The sequence below is a fragment of the Hippopotamus amphibius genome, chromosome 4, assembly GCF_030028045.1.
Source record: "Hippopotamus amphibius kiboko isolate mHipAmp2 chromosome 4, mHipAmp2.hap2, whole genome shotgun sequence".
NCBI lineage: Eukaryota > Metazoa > Chordata > Mammalia > Artiodactyla > Hippopotamidae > Hippopotamus > Hippopotamus amphibius.
Genome location: NC_080189.1, coordinates 155,681,540 through 155,700,691, shown reverse-complemented (window position 1 = coordinate 155,700,691; position 19,152 = coordinate 155,681,540). Strand labels below are relative to the sequence as shown.

At 46.2% G+C, this 19,152-nt stretch overlaps 1 protein-coding gene across 4 annotated transcripts in view; it reads right to left on the bottom strand.

Moving 5' to 3' along the window:
- SUSD6 (sushi domain containing 6) overlaps positions 1 to 14,165 on the bottom strand; it is an 89,573-nt gene extending 75,408 nt beyond the window's left edge. For 2 of the 4 annotated variants that reach the window (XM_057731659.1, XM_057731666.1), the window contains exon 1: positions 13,918 to 14,165. The gene's annotated coding sequence lies outside the window, so the exon portion shown is untranslated. Of the gene's footprint in view, positions 1 to 13,387; positions 13,791 to 13,917 lie in introns of those variants that run through there. The other 2 variants (XM_057731663.1, XM_057731661.1) reach the window with 1 other exon arrangement.
- Between the last annotated feature and the right edge of the window lie 4,987 nt (positions 14,166 to 19,152).

Sequence of the window (19,152 nt, the reverse complement as noted above, 5' to 3'; positions counted from 1 at the left end):
TCTCAAAATGTGAATACACAGAACAGAAGCCCACAGCAAAGCTCAAAAGCGACTTCCTACGAACCCTGGCTTCAACTCACCCAAACAGCTGCAAAGACAGGCAGTTAGCTGAGAAGCAGGTAGGAAGTCATGGGCAGTACCAAAGTGGTGGGGAGAGAGGCCTCCCCAAGAGAGGCCAAGCGTCTTTGTGCTGGCCTTCCAGGACAAAAGGAGAAGGGCTGGGAGGCTGCCGGCGTGGGCTCCAGCAGCAGGGCAGTTTAACAGAGAAGGCCAGACTGCAGGCGCTGAGAAGACTGAACCCACAACAAAGGCAGTGGTCAGAAGCCCACCACCTGACAAGCCAGGAGGATGTAAAAGAAAAGCAAGAGGAAACAAGCCCCTCCCTTTTGTCAATCTGGATGTGGTCCATCTACTTTGGAAAGTAGCAAAAGGACGTGGTCCTAAACTGGCCTCTCTCCTCCTCGGACAAACTGACCCTCAATAACCCCTGCCGTCCAGACCAGCAGCGTGTTCCGCGCCCACAGCCCTGGCTGGTGCTTCGTGTCTGCCCACCGGTGAGACCTCCCTGGTTTACTACCCGGACGGACAGGCCACATGAGCATCAGCATCACCATTTCTGCTGCTAACTCAGCACCTGGCCTCAAGACAGGACACCTGTCCTAAACTACTCTGTGCCTCACATTCTGTAACTAAAGTGGGCATCACTTTCACCTCACTTCCAGGGTAACTGAGAGGATAACAGCCGACAACAGATAATATTTACTGAGCACTTACTATGAGCCAGGTACCAGGCTAGCTGCTTTCAATGTCTCCTCCAAACCCCCATATGTAGCAGATACTAATGTTAACCCCCATTCTGAGTTAAAGAACTGGGGCTTAACAAAGAGACGTACCCAAAGTACACAAGCCAGACAGAAAATCTAACACTACAAAAAGTGAGTCAACTACTAATTAATACCGTTTCTTCCCCAAATAAACTGCCATTAGTATCTTTTAGTTGTCAGACACTGTACCTAGTGTTGTAACTACCCCATTTTACTTGATTTTCATAACAACCCCATGAGGGGTTACTTCTCAAAATAATTTCAATTATTTAAGTTATACATGCCAATAGTGAAAATTCAAATGAAACAAAAAGAAAGTTTCAGACATTATACAATGGAACCACCGAGCTGGAATAAAAGAGCCATGAAGATCTGTATGTATCAAAGAAAAAAAAAAAGTCACAGTTTCCGATTACCCTTTATCACCCCAGAATTTCCCACTCCAGGTAATCATTAATATTCTGTAGCTAACCCTCCAGAGATAGGTAGTAATAATATTATCATCCCCATTTTACAAGTGATAAAACTGAGCGTCTGAGAGGTTAAATTTGCTCAAGGTCTCAGCTGGAAAGTGGCTGAGCGGAGACGGGAAGCAGGGCAAGTCTGATTCCAAGGCCCGCTCTCCTCCACTGCCTCCCACTCAGTACCCACTTCTCGAAACAATCATCCCTTTGGAAAGGGGGAAACTCTGTCTGGCCCACAGCCAGGCTCACTTCTCCACTTTCCCAACCAAATGGAAAAAACAGACAGGCTGTCCCAGCACACCCTGCCCCAGGAACACTAGCACAGCGCTGGGTTATGCTTTATGTTTTTCATATCTAAGTTGTCCTGGCTGAGGCAGAACCTTCACCTCCAACCTTCTCACTGCCCACACAGGCTCACCTTCTGCCTCTGAAAGTAAGGACAGGACAATGGGGAAGAGGAAGTCAAGCCAGGCCTACAGGAGACCTTGGATCCCTCTGTGAGCAAAAACAGACAACTCTTCAGGAGCCCTTAGGAGTTCTGAAGTGAAGACAGTCCCCCTTACACAAACAGTTGCAGGGGCATCTCAGGGAGGCCCTGACCCACAGCTGGTGCCTAGAATCAGAACACACCTGCAGAAAGACAGAACAAGACAGCAACAACCCTGATACAGATTGCAGAGCCCTCAAAATCCCCATCACAGAGCCCTCAGAACCCAAGGAATTTGGAATTTCTGCTCTGGCTCACCCCCAAATCGACCCTCTAATAACCTGAAAACCGCATGGGTTTCTAGATACCAGAGTTTTGCCCCTGTGGCCTCCCTGCTCCTCCAAAAAATTAAACTAAAAATCTTATCAGACTATATGGGAATGCTTTTTTCCTTCGTTACGAGATGAAATTTGCCCTTTCGAATTACACATACTTTCACATCTCTGTCCCATCAGTACACAAAAACATACCAACCTTTGAGAGTACCTATGCTGAGATGGGGGTAGGGACGAGGAAACGGGTTGTCACACTGCTTTTCCTGCACAAGTTAAAATTTATCCAGTCTGCAATTCAGGAGTTTTCCTATTTCCCAGCAGGATTCTAATGTTTGATTCAGCCCCAACCCCAGCTGACTCAGCTTCGCTATTTACAAGCACAGTGGATGCTAAATGGCCGCTGGTTACCAAAGGCCTTGGCTTTCCCATTTGTAAAATGGGACTGAAACCTTCCTCACAGTAATTATCTGATTTCTTACGTGAAAACACTTTGTAAAATAAATCTTTATTGCTATTAATATGAATGCCCAGCCCACATAAGTAAACGAAGAGAAAACTTAAATTACCCCTCTCCTCCTCAAAGGGTTTGAAATCTATGAGGGGAAAAGACTAACCAAAACACTGCAGAACAATTCAAAACCTTGGTTATACTGTGCTTCAAAGAATCCCTGTGGGGAGATGATTATATGGGAAAGAGCATCCAATACCTGTTCAATTAATAAGTGAGTTCAGAGTACGGCTGGACAAACATCTACTCGCTACCATCCTCAGAAAGTTTTACCAACACCAAAGGCTCTGAAATCTGTTTGTTCACTGTCACTCACATACATCCCAAGAAAAGCAGTCAGCATTTGCAGAGAGCAGCCCTTCTTTCAAAGATGTGATTTTTTAAAAGCATGCACAGACCTTCAATGGAGATGACCCACACAATTATATTTTATAATTCCAGTGGCAGAAGAACCGCCCCCAGTAGAGCTCAGTTCTGGAGAACAAACAGAAATAAGCCATCCTGTGTTAACTACTTCCTTGCCTGCAACCAGATTCACAGCGGATGCCACACATATATGTAAAAAAGGGCAAACCAGTAGATGCACATGTGTAAATTGGATTTAGGGTATGACTGATGCCTCCTGAGGCTTTTAAAAGAATGACAGGGGCTTCCCTGGTGGCGCAGTGGTTAAGAAACTGCCTGCCAATGCCGGGGACAGGGGTTTGAACTCTGGTCCAGAAAGATCCCACATGCTGCGAAGCAACTAAGCCTGTGCGTCACAACTACTGAGCCCATGTGCCACAAATACTGAACCCTGCGTGCCTATAGCCCGTGCTCTGCAACAAGAGAAGCTACCGCAATGAGAGGCCCGGGCGCTGCAACGAAGAGTAGCCCCCACTCTCCGCAACTAGAGAAAGCCCATGTGCAGCAATGAAGACCCAATGCAGCCAAAAAATAATTAATTAAAAAATAAAAAAATAAAAAAAATAAAAGAATGACAGAATTTTCCAGAAAAAAAGACCTGCACCTGAAAATTAGAAGGTGTGACTCTCTGGTCTCAGATCAAAATCAGTAAGGGTTCCTATAGTTTGTTTTTGACTGGCCTTGCTAAAATATTTTGGACAACAGCCAACACCTTCTCTTTCCTTCTCCTCCCACCTCCATGGTTCCTGAGCCATGGTTCTCTTCCTGCCACCAGTCTGAGTGAACTTGGTTGAATGTTAACAGCTTTTTATCACCTTGTTTATATTTGTTTTTCACTCCAACCAGGCCTCCCTCCAAATGTTTCTTTTTAGAATTTCATCAATAATGCCACTCTTTCATTCCTTGTCATCAAGGCTCACGGCCTCAGTCATCTTGCCCTCTCACCTTTTTTATTTTAATCCTCTATACTTAGTCAATCCTTTGCAACCAATCAATTAATCCAGAAGCGGAGTATAAAGAAGTGAACGAGACAGCCACTGACCTCAGGGAACTTTCAATCTCAGCCTAGAACCTGAGCCTACAAGGAGACGGCTTACCCACAGAGGTAAAACATACAGGGACGTGCGTTTATTGGGACCCTTATTTGTGCCAGTAGTGTACTAGGTCCTTTACCGCCCCCAGCAGGTTACAAAGCCAGATATATTCAGGAAGAGACACCACAAGATAACGTATCTAAAATTGAGGTGCGAAAGAAATGGAGAAAAAAAGATTCCCTAAGGAATTCACACCGCTGACCCTCTTTCTTTCCCTTCTCCCAATTTCTCACTGTTGAACTCACACCCGCCTCTCTCTCTAAACTGAAAAAAGAAAGGGGAAAAAAAAGATATTTCAGGGTCAGAAAACATTCCCATATTAAAAACTGACTGGTTTAAAAAAAAAAAACTGATTGGTTAAGTACAGCTGGAAAACGGGAATCCTCACACCAGACCAAACTCCAAAATCCTAGACCGAGCTTGCTATGCAGAGAAAGGCAATTTGCTCTCTTGCTAGGGAGGCCAGGAAAAATTCTCCAAGGGTATTTTTTCAAGCCCTCCTCCCCTTCCTGGGTGATTACAAACGTCCCTGAAAAAGCCAGAGCCACTCCTTCAGAGTAGCCAAGTTGAAAGCCTGCTTTACACAACAGATTCCTCCAACACTACCGTCAGATTAAATAACCTGTGGATATTCTCCCGGACTCTTAACTTCATGAGGGCAAGTGCTGTATCCATTTTGTTGTTTGTCTACAATTGCATACCTAGCAGTGTGAACAACCACAGGCACTCACTAAACACCTGCCACACAAATGACTAGACTTCCTTCCTTCCTCTTGGCTTCTGCAGCAACCCTCTACCCTCCTCCCACCAGCATGATGTCACAGCCCAACCTGATTTTCAGCTCACAAATCATGAGACTTGAAGGTGCATGTAAAGGGGAAAATAAGATGAACCAATGAAATCTTATGAAACCCAGAGCCTGTTTTTCTTGCCATCCTGCTGTGTAACAAGCAAAATCCCCACAGGACTGAAATGAGGAGGTAGATGGCCTTCCCATGGCAAAATTTCTACTTGGGGGTGGATGAGAATCAAGGATTGATAAAGATGTGGACAGCCAACATGACATTTATTGATTCTCTAGAAATGCCCTGAGCATGCCAACTGAAAGAACAACACCTACTGAACACAAAACTGCTCACTGGCTTTCTGAGATGGAGAAAGCTAGCATATACGACACCTCAACCCAAGAAGTCTGTTTCCTTCCTGGCTGGTTAGAGACACTGAGACGAGTGTTCACACTGCATTTGGATGCGTGGCTGACCCATATAATAAACCTGAGGAAATCAGAACACAGTTGTGAAGAGTTTCAGTCTGCTAATGGGGTAGGAGGGAGGGGCCATCAGCCCTCCCAGACAGCATGTTCTCAAATATTGGGTGGTCCTACTACATCTAGGATGCCACCAGCACCTGCCACTGTCCCACTTGGGCAAGTGAGACCCAAAGGGGAAAATGACTCAGAGAACAAACACATCCCACGGCCCTGGAGTCAGGGGGTGTTCTCTCAATTGTAAGAAAGCACAGTACAGAGATTAAAGAGTCAAGCAGGCCCAGCCTAAGCACAACTCCCATTTTAAGTACAGTTGTTCTTAAGAAGAACTGAATTTATAAAGACTCATTCCCTTTTGTAATTTCACTATTAGACTCAAAACCACAATCACAGACAGGACAGGAGTTTGCTCCTAACAATATGAAACATACACCCTTCTGGGCTCCAATCCCCCTTCCTGGAACAGGCCCAGAGAAAAGAAGTTGATCGCACCAGGATATTAAAAGCACCAGACTAGGAATCTGCAGCCCTGGCTTCTCCCCTGGCCCTGTCATCACTCAGGGAAATGAGTTCTGAGCAACCATTTCCCATTTTTCTATTTTATTTTATAAAGTAAGGTGAGTGGTAAAATGAGACCATCCTCCAAGTCCCATCCTTCCAACTCTAATATTTCATGAGCTCTCTCTGGTCACACGCTCGGCTTGCTGTGCAAGAAGTTTTGGTAACATCTGGATACTACAGTCAAGCATTCGAATCTGCAGATAAGAGTCCTGTCTCCTCACTCAGCCTTTTGAGAGTCCTAGTACTTGGGAACAGAACTTGTATTAATAGGTAGAGCCCACTCCAAATCTAAAACTTTTGGCAGTGAAGAGCGGCAGGGAAGTTATGGCTGCATTCATATAAATTTACACACACACACACGGGAACTTTCTGGAAGAACTGGTACTTGGACTTGGCTCCAGATAAAGGAACCTGAAACAGGTGCAAGGGAAGATAATTCAACTTCCTAGCTTTTGTCTGGCTTGTTGAACAAAGGGCATGGTGCCCTGTGTCCCACGTTTCTGAGGTAGAACCATCTCGCCCCTCTGACCCTTAGGTGGCCTACACATGCACACTTTCAAGAGCTTCTGGTAGGATCCAGGAGCAGGAAAAAGCAAGACCAGCTATTGATCACAAATGCTAGGAGTTCCAATTAGGACAAGGGCAAAAGGAGGCATTGCACTATTTCAGTATGGAGGCTGCTATGATGCAAAACCACCCAGGGTAGATTCTGTAGAGGAAATGACACTCCCAGCAGCACCATCTGTTCCTCTTTGTGTCTGGCATGATCTATATTTTAAACCTCGGGTGCAACTAAGGTCCACCAGGAAGAGCCTATAAGAGCTGTTCTAAAGAACATTCTTTCTCACACCTGTGTTTAAACCACACTCACAGCCCCTCTCCCTCCCCACCTCACCAGCTGGCTCTCTATTCAGTAAACATGTCACTCCCCAACCTAGCAGCCACCTCCAAGCAAGCGCACAGAACTCCTGCATGAAATTTTTCATAAGGAAAGGAAGAACTTCTGAAAACTATAAATTACATTGATAAGGAAGGCTCTGTGGGGTTCATGCTAACACTCTCTCCAAAAGACACAATGATGCAATTTAGAGCTGAGGCTTCATGCTGAAACCACTCTCCCCAACCTTTTTTTAAAGTAGCAGTACATGTGCACTGAATTTAGGCACTAATGCATCTGTTAAGTCTCACTACTGTTTAAAGTTCTGCACCGAAGATTTGGAAGCAATGCTACTGCAGAGTTATAACTTCTTAAACACACACACACTATATATATGTATACACACACACACATCACTTTTTTCTTAATTCAGGGCAATACCTTCAACACCAAGGACCAAGAGATTCTGCTATACTGTTCTTGCCCAAACTACATAACCAAGTAGAACGTTAACTCTAAAACAGAAATATGGGGACTTCCCTGGTGGCACAGTGGTTAAGAACCCACCTGCCAATGCAGGGGACATGCGTTCGGTCCCTGGGCGGGGAAGATCCCACATGCCACACAGCAACTAGGCCTGTGTGCCACAACTACTGAGACTGCACGTGGAGCCTGTACTGCAACAAGAGAAGCCACCACACTGAGAAGCCCATGCACCGCAATTAAGAGCAGCCCCCGCTCACCACAACTAGAGAAAGCCCGTGTGAAGCAATGAAGACCCAACTTAGCCAAAAATAAATAAATAAATAAATAAATAAATAAATAAATATAAATGTTCTAAAAAAATAGAAATATGGATGCAACTTTTAAAATATCTCCCTGAGAACTGAAAACACATGTCTACACAAAACCCATGGGTTCACAGCAACATTATCAACAATAACCAAAAAAACAAACAACCCAAATGTTCATCAGCTGATGAATGGATAAACAAACCACCGTATATCTATACAACAGATTATTCAGCAGTAAAGCAGAATGAAGGAGTAATACATGCTACAACATGGATAAACCTCAGCAACACTATGCTAAGTTAAAAGCACTCATTAAAGACTGCATACTGAATGATTCTAGTCAGATGAAATGTCCAAACAGGTAAACTACAGAGAGTGGATCAGTGGTGCCCCTGGGCTGGGGGATTGTAGAGGAACAGGGAGTGACTACTAATGGAATTTCTTTTGGGGTGATGCAGATGTTCTAAAATTAATTAGATTAGATTGTGGTGATTGTTTGACAACTCTGTAAATATACTAAAATCCATTGCTTGTACATTTAAAAAAATTTTTTTTAATTTATTTTTGGCTGTGTTGGGCCTTCGTTACTGCGTGTGGGCTTTCTCTGCTTGCAGCAAGCAGGGGCTACTCTGTTGCGATGTGTGGGCTTCTCATTGTGGTGGCTTCTCTTGCTGTGGAGCACGGGCTCTAGGCGCACGGGGTTCAGTATCTGTGGCACATGGGCTCAGTAGTTGTGGCTCGCGGGCTCCAGAGCACAGGCTCAGTAGTTATGACAGACGGGCTTAGTTGCTCCGTGGCATGTGGGATCTTCCCGGCCCAGAGATTGAACCCAACCCCTGCACTGGCAGGCGGATTTTTAAGCACTGTGCCACCAGGGAAGCCCCCAATGCTTGTACACTTTAAATGGATGACCTTTATGATATATAAATTATGTCTCAATAAAGCTGTTTTTAAAAAAAATCATATGACAAAATAAAATCACCCCTCCAAAAAAAAAAATCTCCTTGAGCAAACTTAGAAATAATCTAGATGTATAAGAGAGGGTATTTAAATCACAGCTGATCTATTTGATGGAATTTTATAAAGCCACTAAAAATAATATAAAGGTTATATGTTATTATAGGAAAATGTTTATGCTATAACATTAAATGAAAAAATGAAATACAAAATTGAATGTACAGGAACTACTAACTAAAAGAAAAAGTAGGATGCATGGAAATGATGTTTGTGTTAGGGTGGTAGAACCATAGTGGTCCCCCCACCACTACCACTTTCCAAGCTTTCTGTAATCTTCTCCCAGTGTATTGACAATTAAAACACACATACACACAAAAAACAAAACCCTGTCTTCCCTCAGTTTGCCCTGACTACAACTTAAAATGCAAAATAAGCAAAACCACCTTGTTCTCTTTTTCAAGTTCCCTTTTTTAAACTTCCATCCACTTTAGTTTATTGAGATCAACTAAGAACAACCCAAACTAAGAACAACCCAAAGAAGGAAGAATAGGATAAACACTCCTCCTTTCCTATTCCCAGAAGCTAGTTTCATTTTCCTGGCTTTGTCAGAAACCGAAGCCTGCAGTCCAGCCAAAATTGCAGCAAGGAGAGTCTACACACAGGGCAATTCATGCTCTATTCTTAAACTTCTGTGGGTGAAGGCAAGTCACTGCTGGCAGGAGGCTGGATTTGGAAAGATTAGACTTTCCCCCTCCTTAAAAACGGATAGCAAGAAAGGCGAAGCTGGGGAAAAGCCCCTATTTGTGCCTCGTCTCAGACTTTGTGTCCAATCTCCAACCACAGGAGGAAAGAATCCTGAGTCATTTAATCTTTCACCACAGAAGATCCTCTTCTGAGTAATAAAGAACTGTCAGTCACCACCTCTGCCGTCTGCAAACCCACTGGGAACCTATTACTATCATCAGGAATCCCAGGCTCACTTTCCCCAAATCAAGCAACGGGGTTCTGCCAGAAAAATTATAATAACTGTATATGTGTGTGGGAAGGGGGAGTACATTTAAGGGCACACTGCTATCAGATAATTTTAAGGATCCACTAACACTGGCGACAGTACCAGGGAACTACATCTGTTTCTGCTTGAGAAAAATGCTTCAATAACATCCTGTTTCTGGAGTACTGCATGAATTCTTGGCACAGGGCTTCAGATGCTTCAAGGGTGGCTATTTTCCTTTTTCGAGATAGAAGAGCCAGAGAGGGAGAATACATCACTGGCAACACCAGAGTCTGTGAAACCTGTTCAGTTTTCACCACAGTTGCTGCATTTTCTGCTATTGCTGTACCAGTACCTTCACGGAGACTCAACTGTCTCCTAACCCTGACAGCGGCATGGGTGGCCTTTCACAGCTGAAATGACCCAGCTCAGCACCACTGCGAGGTCTACCAACAGAGTGAAGACTTTCATACTCAGGTAAGAACCAGAGGATGAGAGAGCAAATAGAGGAATCCTGCTGGTTTCTAGGCCAAAGAACTAAAAGGGAAAGAAAAAGGACAGCTTCACAGACAGAGGTGAGCACAAGAAAAAGGAAACATCCACAGGTGCCCAACAGGCTCGATGGCTAAAATCTAACCCTTGTAAGAGGTGCCTCTTTCCCCAATACCTCTACTTTTTCAGATAAAGGTTTCATTTACACAGAGACACTGGAACTTACAGCCATCTAAGGGAACAATAGCTGCTGCCTTGAATCCCAGCCCGGGCACGAGTGAGCACATCTTGATGCTCAAGGACGGTCACCCACCGCCCCCCCCCCACCCCGCCCCTGTGCTGTCCTGAAACTGCTTCACTGGTCTCAGATTCACAGCTGTCAGCAGCTTCAAATACTCATCGCAAACCCCCCAGCCCCAACCTTGAGCCACATCCTTCATTCCCATCAATGGGGAAAAAGCCCTACCACATTACAGGTATCATTTCTCACTGCTCTGGTTTCCAAGTTTCCTGCAATGCAGCAACATAACTTAAGAATACTAATTTTTTAAAAACCATTCCATTAAGCGAGGCCTCACCACAGTGGGATATGTGGGTGACGCCTAGACTGAAGCCATCTTGAGGAGAAACCAGGGGAAAGAGTCTCTATTATCATACAAGTATTTGTCCCAATGCTTACCCTTAACCCAAGTGTCCTAAACCTCAAAACTCAAGTCTGCACCAAAGCAGTATCTGCTTTCAAAGTTTAAAAAAAAATTAAATAAATAAAAAAAGTAAAGGCACTGGGCTTCCTCCTCTCCTTGTTCCTTCTCATCTTTCTCCTACTGCTTGAGGGACTGCCCTCTACACAAGACCTCCCTTCCGTTTAGGTGGACGAAAGAGGAAAAACGAATCCTGCTTGTCAGCTTTCACTAGGAGATCACATGTCACTTTAGGAGCTCAGTAAAATGCTTCATACGTGGCAATTACACAGCTGGGCCTAGTGGGTCTGCAGATATTCGGGCCCCCAAGTAGGCATTTCAGGCCTGTAAGCAGGCATCACATCCCTGCTGCTTGCCTCTCTGGTGAATCGTCCCGGCGGGAGGGGGGGGGGGGGGGATGGGGAACTAGAGGGGAAGACAAGTACATGTGCTCTCTCTGGCCTTTCTTCTCTGCCTGAAAGAGGTCTGCTAAAGATATCCTCCCCACTTCACTTGTTTTGGTACAGAAGATTACATAACTAATTTTTTTAAAAATACTGTAATTCTCTGAGCCCACAGACAGATAGCAGTAGTTACCTGGTTGTCAAAAGAGCTAAGAATGTGGAAAAAGAGTACAAGGAAAGATTTAAAATATAAGGCAAGTTTTTTTCTGGAGGTGGGAAAAACACAGAGGAAGTGAAACAATGCTGAGTAGCAGTAATGTTGAAATAAGTTCTTACTTCCAAGAAGCCAGGTGAATTATTCCCTTTGGAGGGTGCATGTGTGTGTGTGTGGAGGGGGAGGGTAGCTATAGGAATTGCTGCCCTGGCAATGGCAAGGGAGGAAATCCCCTGCCAGGAGATGTACCATTACATAAGAGGACAAGTTCAATCACCACATAATGGAGACCTGCCAGGAAACTAGACAAAGTGCTGAGGTCTCTGCATCTGCCAGCCTGCATCTGTAACACCTCACTCCACCTTTCTTCCTCTTCTTTCTATCTGCCCAAATTCTGGGCTTTGAGAAGGCAAGTCTCAGCAAATAAGCTGAACTCTGCCATTTGACAATGGGTTTGCTCTCAGGGTTTAAGCACTGCAGGGTAGAGAGGCAGGTCCTACTCTGAGCACCCAAGGACCTGTCCCTGTCTAGCTGTAGGTAAGGTTTGGCTTCATATGCCATTTCTACTACAATATCTAAAAGGCCACCCTGTGGACGGGAATTCTATTTATCAGGGCTTGTACCAGTATTATCCTCTATTTAACGCACTGGGCAGAATTTCCTTAAGCAGCAAACGGCCACCAATGAAAATTAACAACACAAGCCAAAATAAATGGACTCAAAAACCATGAACTCCATAAGAATTGGCAAGGTTCTGTCTTGTTCACTGCAGTAGCCCCAATACCTAGCACAGTGCCTGGCATATATTCTGTGTCACAATACTTACGATATAGACTATATGTATAAAAATATGTACAAGATATATGTATATAAATGTGTGTAAAAATATGTAAAAAATATATGTCTAAAATACTTTTATACTAAATAAAAGAAAAAATGAATGAACACACAAATGTTGTGCAAACCATACCATAAGTGTGCACCTTGGAGAAAGAGATAAGGATGTGCACGATCTGACAAACTGCCTGAGGAAGCAGTGCTTTGGAAAGATTCTAGAAAGACTCCAGTTTCAATTTTACCAAATGGTAAGCAAACTGGAAATTATCAGTATAATTTAGTAGTTGAGAGTGAGGGCTCTACTATGAGCTACCTTTGTGACCTTGGGCAAGTTATTTGTTTGGCCTTGCTCTCATCTCAAAAAACGAGAATAATGACAAAATCTACCACAAAAGTTTGCTGTTTCTTAAATGAGGTCAAGAAAGTAAAGTTCTTGGCACAAAGCTCAGTTCACAGTAAATCCTCAAGAACTTTACCGTTATTGTTATTATTTTTGCCTTATTAAACACCTCCTCTACTGAGTAGAAGGCAGAACCCCCCCCGAAACTATGCAAATTTTCATTTGATTGAATATGCATCTAGATAAAAAAGAAAATTCAAAACTTGATGCCAAGCACATGTCTCTACTAGCCTCCACTAGACAGTGACAATTTGGCTGTGGAATTCCCATAACAGAAAAGGTTTATTATACATTTACCCCATTCATACACGTTTTTTAAATGAGAGCAATGAAAAGAACAAGAAGTGAATTAACCAGTGCAAAGGATGGAAAGACACACTTGCCACCTCGGTAGATCTAGAAAGGGAGGAAGCACCTAGAAAGGGAGTAAATGCCTACAGTTTAATTGAACTGGGTAGTTTTACTGCACCTCTGCACAGAGCACACACAAGCCCAGTTAGCAAGAGCAGTTGAGCCCAGCGAGCCGCCTGCCACCAGGGGACATTCTATGGCAACAGCAGCATCGGGCCTCTCTGCTGAACTTCCCTCGAACCGGCTAAAGATTTGTTTTCGACGCCTTTTTTCTCCTGGGTCTTACGGTCCCCAAGACCACCTCCCCCTCCTGATCTCGTTACAGGTAACTTTTCCCACTTTGGCAGCCCCACAGTCACAAACAACCCTATGGCAGGGTCAGACGCTCACCAATATCTGAAATCTCTAAAAACCAGAAGTGAAAAAAGAAAGTCTACATACAAACAGGAAGTGGTTTCGATGCGTCTCAGCCCGGATAATAAGAAAAGTTTTTGCGATTACAGACCTGACGAGGCGCGGGGGCTCCAGAAAGCTCCGGCGCTCGCACAGCCGGGCTCCAAGGTGTCCTCGGACGTCCACCACCGTTAAGCCAACCCTGCCCCAAGCGCGGGACCCGCAGCTTCAGTCGGCTTGACGGGAACCCAGTAACAGCAATAAAGACAGCCAGCCTCTGCCTACGTCCTTTCCAGCGACCTGCACAGTGTGGTCGCCGCCCTGAACTCCGGGCCGGAGCGCTACCCCGCACGCCCGACGAGGCCCGGGCGGCGCGCCCCGACCCTGGCCACCCAGCTCCCGGCCACCAGCCGGCCGGCCTTCCCGCCGCCCTCCCGGCCCACGCCGGCCCCCGGAGCGCCTCCGCGCGTCTGGGGGACAGCGCGGCCGGCGCAGGCAGCGCGGAGCGCGGCAGACGCGGAGCGGCCGTCCGGGCTCCCCGGCGTCCCGCGCCAGCCCCGCGCCCCTGACGAGCAGGCCGGGTGCGCCAGGGACACAAAGCCTGACCCCGCCGCCCCCCCCCCGGCCGCGGTGACAACTCACCGGGGGGACGGCGCGGCCACCTCCGGGAGGGGGGCGCTCGCAGCTCCCGCGGCGCTGGGATCCGCTCCGCCGCCTGCGCGCGCCCGCAGCTCTCTCGCGTCTGGAAGAGACCCCACGTGCCCCTGGCTGGCTGGCACTGGCCGGCGCTTCGGGAGGAGGAGGCGGGAGGCAGGGGACGGGGCTGTCGCCGGCTTAGGAGGATGGAACGCGTCAGACGCGGCGGCGGCAGCAGTGCGCGCGTCACTCGTCCAGCTGTACCTCGCGGGCGGGGTCGGCCCGCGGAGGGGGAGGGGAAGGGGCGGGCGAGGGGCGGGGCCAGGCGCGCACGCAACAAGCGCCGGCGTCGCGCCGCTACCGCGCCGCTGCGACCGCCCCGCTGGGAGGCCCTGCCGGTAGACGGCTGCCAGCACGCACGCGCCGCCGGGCGGCCCGCACGCCCCGCGGGAGGTGAGACGTGGGGTGGGGGTGGGGTTCTTAAAGGGGCCGTCACTCCGACTCTTGGCGTGGACCCGGCGGTGCTACAGACTGAGACTGCGACCTGTTTGTGCTGCGCTCTCCAGTTCTTTTACCGTTGTTACTTGTATGATTCTTATTTGGGTTATTCGGATTTTATTTGGACTATCGGATTACTATTATTTGCAAATCATTGGTTTGCTCTCCGGTGGGCGAGGCGCATTCATCCCTGTTTTCTTCCTAGCGCAGGACTCCCTCGCCAAACCTGCCGCTAAGCGGTACGTCTCCCTGTTAAGCGGTTACTCCCCCAACTATGTTGCGAGCCCACCAACCTCAGAGTCGTCCTGGGGGTGCGGGCGTAAAAATGCAGATTTAAGGTCCCGCATCCAGCCGTTCTGATTCAAAAAAGCTACGGCTGGACTCTGGAATCTATTTTAACAGGCGTAACTCAGGGATTCCTCAGCACACTGAAACCACGCGACAGATCTCAAGGTTCAGAAAACTTAAGTTCAGAGTGAGGACCGGCAGAGCCGGGGCTGGAACCCCGCCACACGCTTCACTTTATTTCCCATCCTGAGCCTCTCCTGGGGCTGTTTCGCAACATAGACTATGCGAGCAGTTTGTGTACCTTATAGCTACAGCAATCTATAGGTGATCCCACTGCGGCCCTAGGAGATAAGTCCTCTGTGTGTGTTTACAGGGCTTGTGACCTCTTAATGACAACGGGTTTGACTTTTTATCTTTGTGCCCCAGGGCCTTGAGCACAGCCTGTCTCAGAGGTGCTCAATTAATGTTGAGGCGGTCCTACTTGAGAATTAGTGCCAAAGTCTGCGCTTGGACCCAGAGACTTCAGCCTCTGCTGCAGCTTGGGTCAGGCAGGCTCTCCTTTCAGATGTCCTTTGGACACCCTCTCAGGGCCTGTCGCCTAGCCTAGTTATAGTAGGTTCTCTGGAAAAGTGCTGTGAATTAACAGATCGAATTTTTGAGGTAGCTCAAACAAAGCGAGCAGAGTGTCGTGCCCCTCCCCCCTCCGGCCCCGCCGCCATGCACACACACCCATCCCAAGAGAACCCTCCCGTTCTGAGCCCCACAGAACCTGTGGCTGCTGCTTCCTTTTCCATAAGCCTGTCCTTGTTCTGCCTTCTTTCCTCCTTGAGCCCTGTTAAGGAGAAAACCCATAGGCCCAAAATGGCGTCACTTGTGCTAATGCCCACGATACCAAACCTAGATTTAATACCTAACCTAATTGCAGTTTTGACCTTCACCGTAAATATAACCCTAACCAGTTTGGAATCTTCTGGTCAGCACCAGTGAGGTGCTGTCACATGGACCCTCTCCAGTCTCCAGAGGAAGAAGAGGCAATCTACATGATAAAGCCCTTGGCAGGGGACTTCCGTGGTGGTGCAGTGGTTAAGAATCTGCCTGCCAATGCAGGGGTCACTGGTTTGATCCCCGGTCCAGGAAGATCCCACATGCTGCAGAGCAACTAAGTCCGTGTACCACAACTACTGAGCCCATGTGCCGCAACTACTGAAGCCTGAGCGCCTAGAGCCTGTGCTCTGCAATAAGGGAAGCCACAGCATTGAGAAGCCCGTGCACCCAACAAAGAGTAGCTCCCATTCGCCACAACTAGAGAAAGCCTGCACACAGCAACGAAGACCCAGTATAGCCAAAAATAAATAGATAAATAAAATAATAAATAAATCTTAAAAAAAAAAACTACATAGCACTGCAAAACCAGAAATCATTCCTATTTGTTCCAAAAGTCACCCTTTTTCAAATAAATCATATGGCTTCTCCTGTCCCCAATTTTTAAAAAGAGTAAATAATGACACAAATGGTCCTTACATATTTCTTGATCTTTTTGAAAGAACTTTCTTGCACACCAGCTCATTTTATCTGCACAACCTCCCCAGAGAGTGAGACATTATTATCCTCTGGTTTTACCTGTAAGGAAGTCGAGGCGTCCAGCAGACTGTGGCTTGCCTAACCTGAGATGGGAGTTAGCATGGGGTTTCTTGTTTTGATTCGAGATTCCCTAGGCAGGCTTCAAAGCCCAGTGAAAGTAAACAAGTAAACCCACTTGACCCCAGGGGAGGTGGAGGTATTCAAGCCATCATCACCACAGAAAGTCAGAATCCAAGGTGGGTGAGCCGGGCAGGGCAGGGCACTTGGAGCTGACAGTCAGTTCCCACTCCTGGGGAGGAAGACCCTGAGCTCAGGTGGTTGTGCATCAACCGTGGCACCTCTGCTCCAACACGTCAGGAACCTGTGAGAGTCAGGCTTGGTGGCCCAGTCCCTGCTGGCCACCGATCTGGGGGACGGGGGAGAGGGGGTGGTACAGAGGTCAGAGGTCAGAGCAGGGCTTTATAGTGTGGCAACCATGATTCCCTGCCCACCCCCCTGCTGTTCTGGAGCACTGACAACTCTTTGATGACATCTTTATCTCTAACACAGACCAGGTAAGCAGGGTAAAAGTATCAGCCCTATCTTACACTCAAGATACGCCAAGGCAGCAAGGAGAGCGTCTACCTGCTGTGTCTTCAGATGAGAACTGCCCAGCTGCCCCCTCCACAGGTGCCAGCCAGCCTGATTTCCTGCTTCTTCTCGCTGGCCTTTGCCCTGAGGGCTGGGCAGTGGCTCTGGGAGGCAGTCAGCTGGGAAGGAGGAAGGCCCTGGAGGCAGTGGTGGCCTGAGGCCCTTCCAGACACTACCAGCCCACAGCCCCCACCCATGCTGCTCGAGGTCATTTGACACCCATCCCCCTTCTTTCTCAAGGCTGCCCTGATGGGTTGTTTTCAAGTGATTTAATGGTGGGAAGGCAGGTTGTGTGACAGGCTCTGCTACCTCTGACTGCAGGTGGATGAGGCACTGAGTGGCCCCCTTCTTCAGACTGTCCAGGGAGGCAGAGGCAAGGCTATGAAGCTCTGGCAGCCAGTGCGGATTTACTAAGTACACCATACTGTCTGCCAGACACTATGCTAACGACTTTACATACGTGATTTCTTTTAATCCTTGCAGCAACCTGTGAAGTCGGTATTAATACTATTATCTCCATTTTGTAGAAGGAAATTGAGGCACGGAGAGGTTAAAGATAAGGCCAAGGCCACAGTTACTAAGTAGCAGGACCCAGCCTGCTTACCTCTTACAGAATACAACTGCAATTTGCACTGCAGGAAACAAATGTGGTTTTTTCAAGGGAGACCAGAGCCAGTTACCTGCAGTGTTGTGCCAGTGTCTGCTCATGCTGTCTTTGTAAACAACTGTCTCTGAACCAACTGTAAAATTCCCAAGATTTTTGTGAGTCAGTTGTTACACGCAGCCTTTAATAAAAATTAAATTAGGTATGTAAAATGAAATAAATGATAAGTTTGGCAGAATGTAAATTGGTGCAGCCATTATGGAAAACAGTATGGAGGCTTCTCAAAAAACAAAATAGAACTACCATATGGCCCAGCAATTCCACTCCTGGGTATTTATCTGAAAAAAAAAAAAAAAGAAAATACTAATTTGAAAAGATACATGCATCCCAATGTTCAGATCAGCATAAATTTATAATAGCCAAGATATGGAAGCAGCCTGAGTATCCCTCAGCAGATGAATGAATAAAGAAGATGTATTTTTTTTTAGAGATTTTTTTTTATTGAAGTGTAATTGACATATAACAAATTAGTTTCAGGTGTGCAACATGATTTGATATTTGTATACACTGCAAAATGGTCATCACAATAAGTCTAATTACCATTTGTCACCAAAGTTACATTTTTTTTCTTGTGATGAGAACTTTTAAGATTTACTCTCTTAGAACTTTAAAATATGTAATACAATATTATTAACTAAAGTCACCATGCTGTACATTATATTCTCATGACATACTTATTTTATAATTAGAAGTTTGTACCTCTTGATCCTTTAAGAAGATGTGCTATTTATACACAATGGATTCCTTCTCAGCCATAGAAAAGAATGAAATTTTTCCATTTGCAACAACGTGGATAGACTTGGAGAGTATTATGCTTAGTGAAATAAGTCAGAGAAAGACAATGTAAGATATCACTTATATGTGGAATCTAAAAAATAAAACTAACTAGTGAAGATAATAAAAAAAGAAACAGACTCACAGATACAGAGAATAACAGTGATTACCAGTGTGGAGAGGGAAGAAGTGGTGAGGCAATATATTGGTAGGGAGTTAAGAGATACAAGCTACTATGTATAAAATAAATAAGCTACGAGGATATATTGTATAGAGCACAGGGATTGTAGCCAATATTTTATAACAATTATAAATGGAATATAATCTCTAAAAATTGTGAATCATTTTGTTGCACACCTGAAATTGATATAATATTGTACATCCACTATACTTCAATAAAAACAAATAAATAAATACTGGCATTTACATTACACTACAAAAATTATAAGTTTTAAAGTAAATACACTTGGACTTCCCTGGTGGCACAGTGGTTGAGAATCCACCTGCCCATTCAGGGGACACAGGTTCGACCCCTGGGCCTAGAAGGTCCCACATGCCACGCAGCAAGTAAGCCCATGTGCCACAACTACTGAGACTGTGCTCCAGAGCCCGAGGGCCACAACTACTGAGCCCAAGTGCCGCAACTACTGAAGCCCACACACCTGGAGCCTGTGCTCTGCAACAAGAGAAGCCACTGCAATGAGAAGCCCGCAACGAAGAGTAGCCTCCACTCACCACAACTAGAGAAACCCTGCTTGCAGCAATTAATTAATTAATTAATTACCCAAAACTTATAGGTTCTTAAT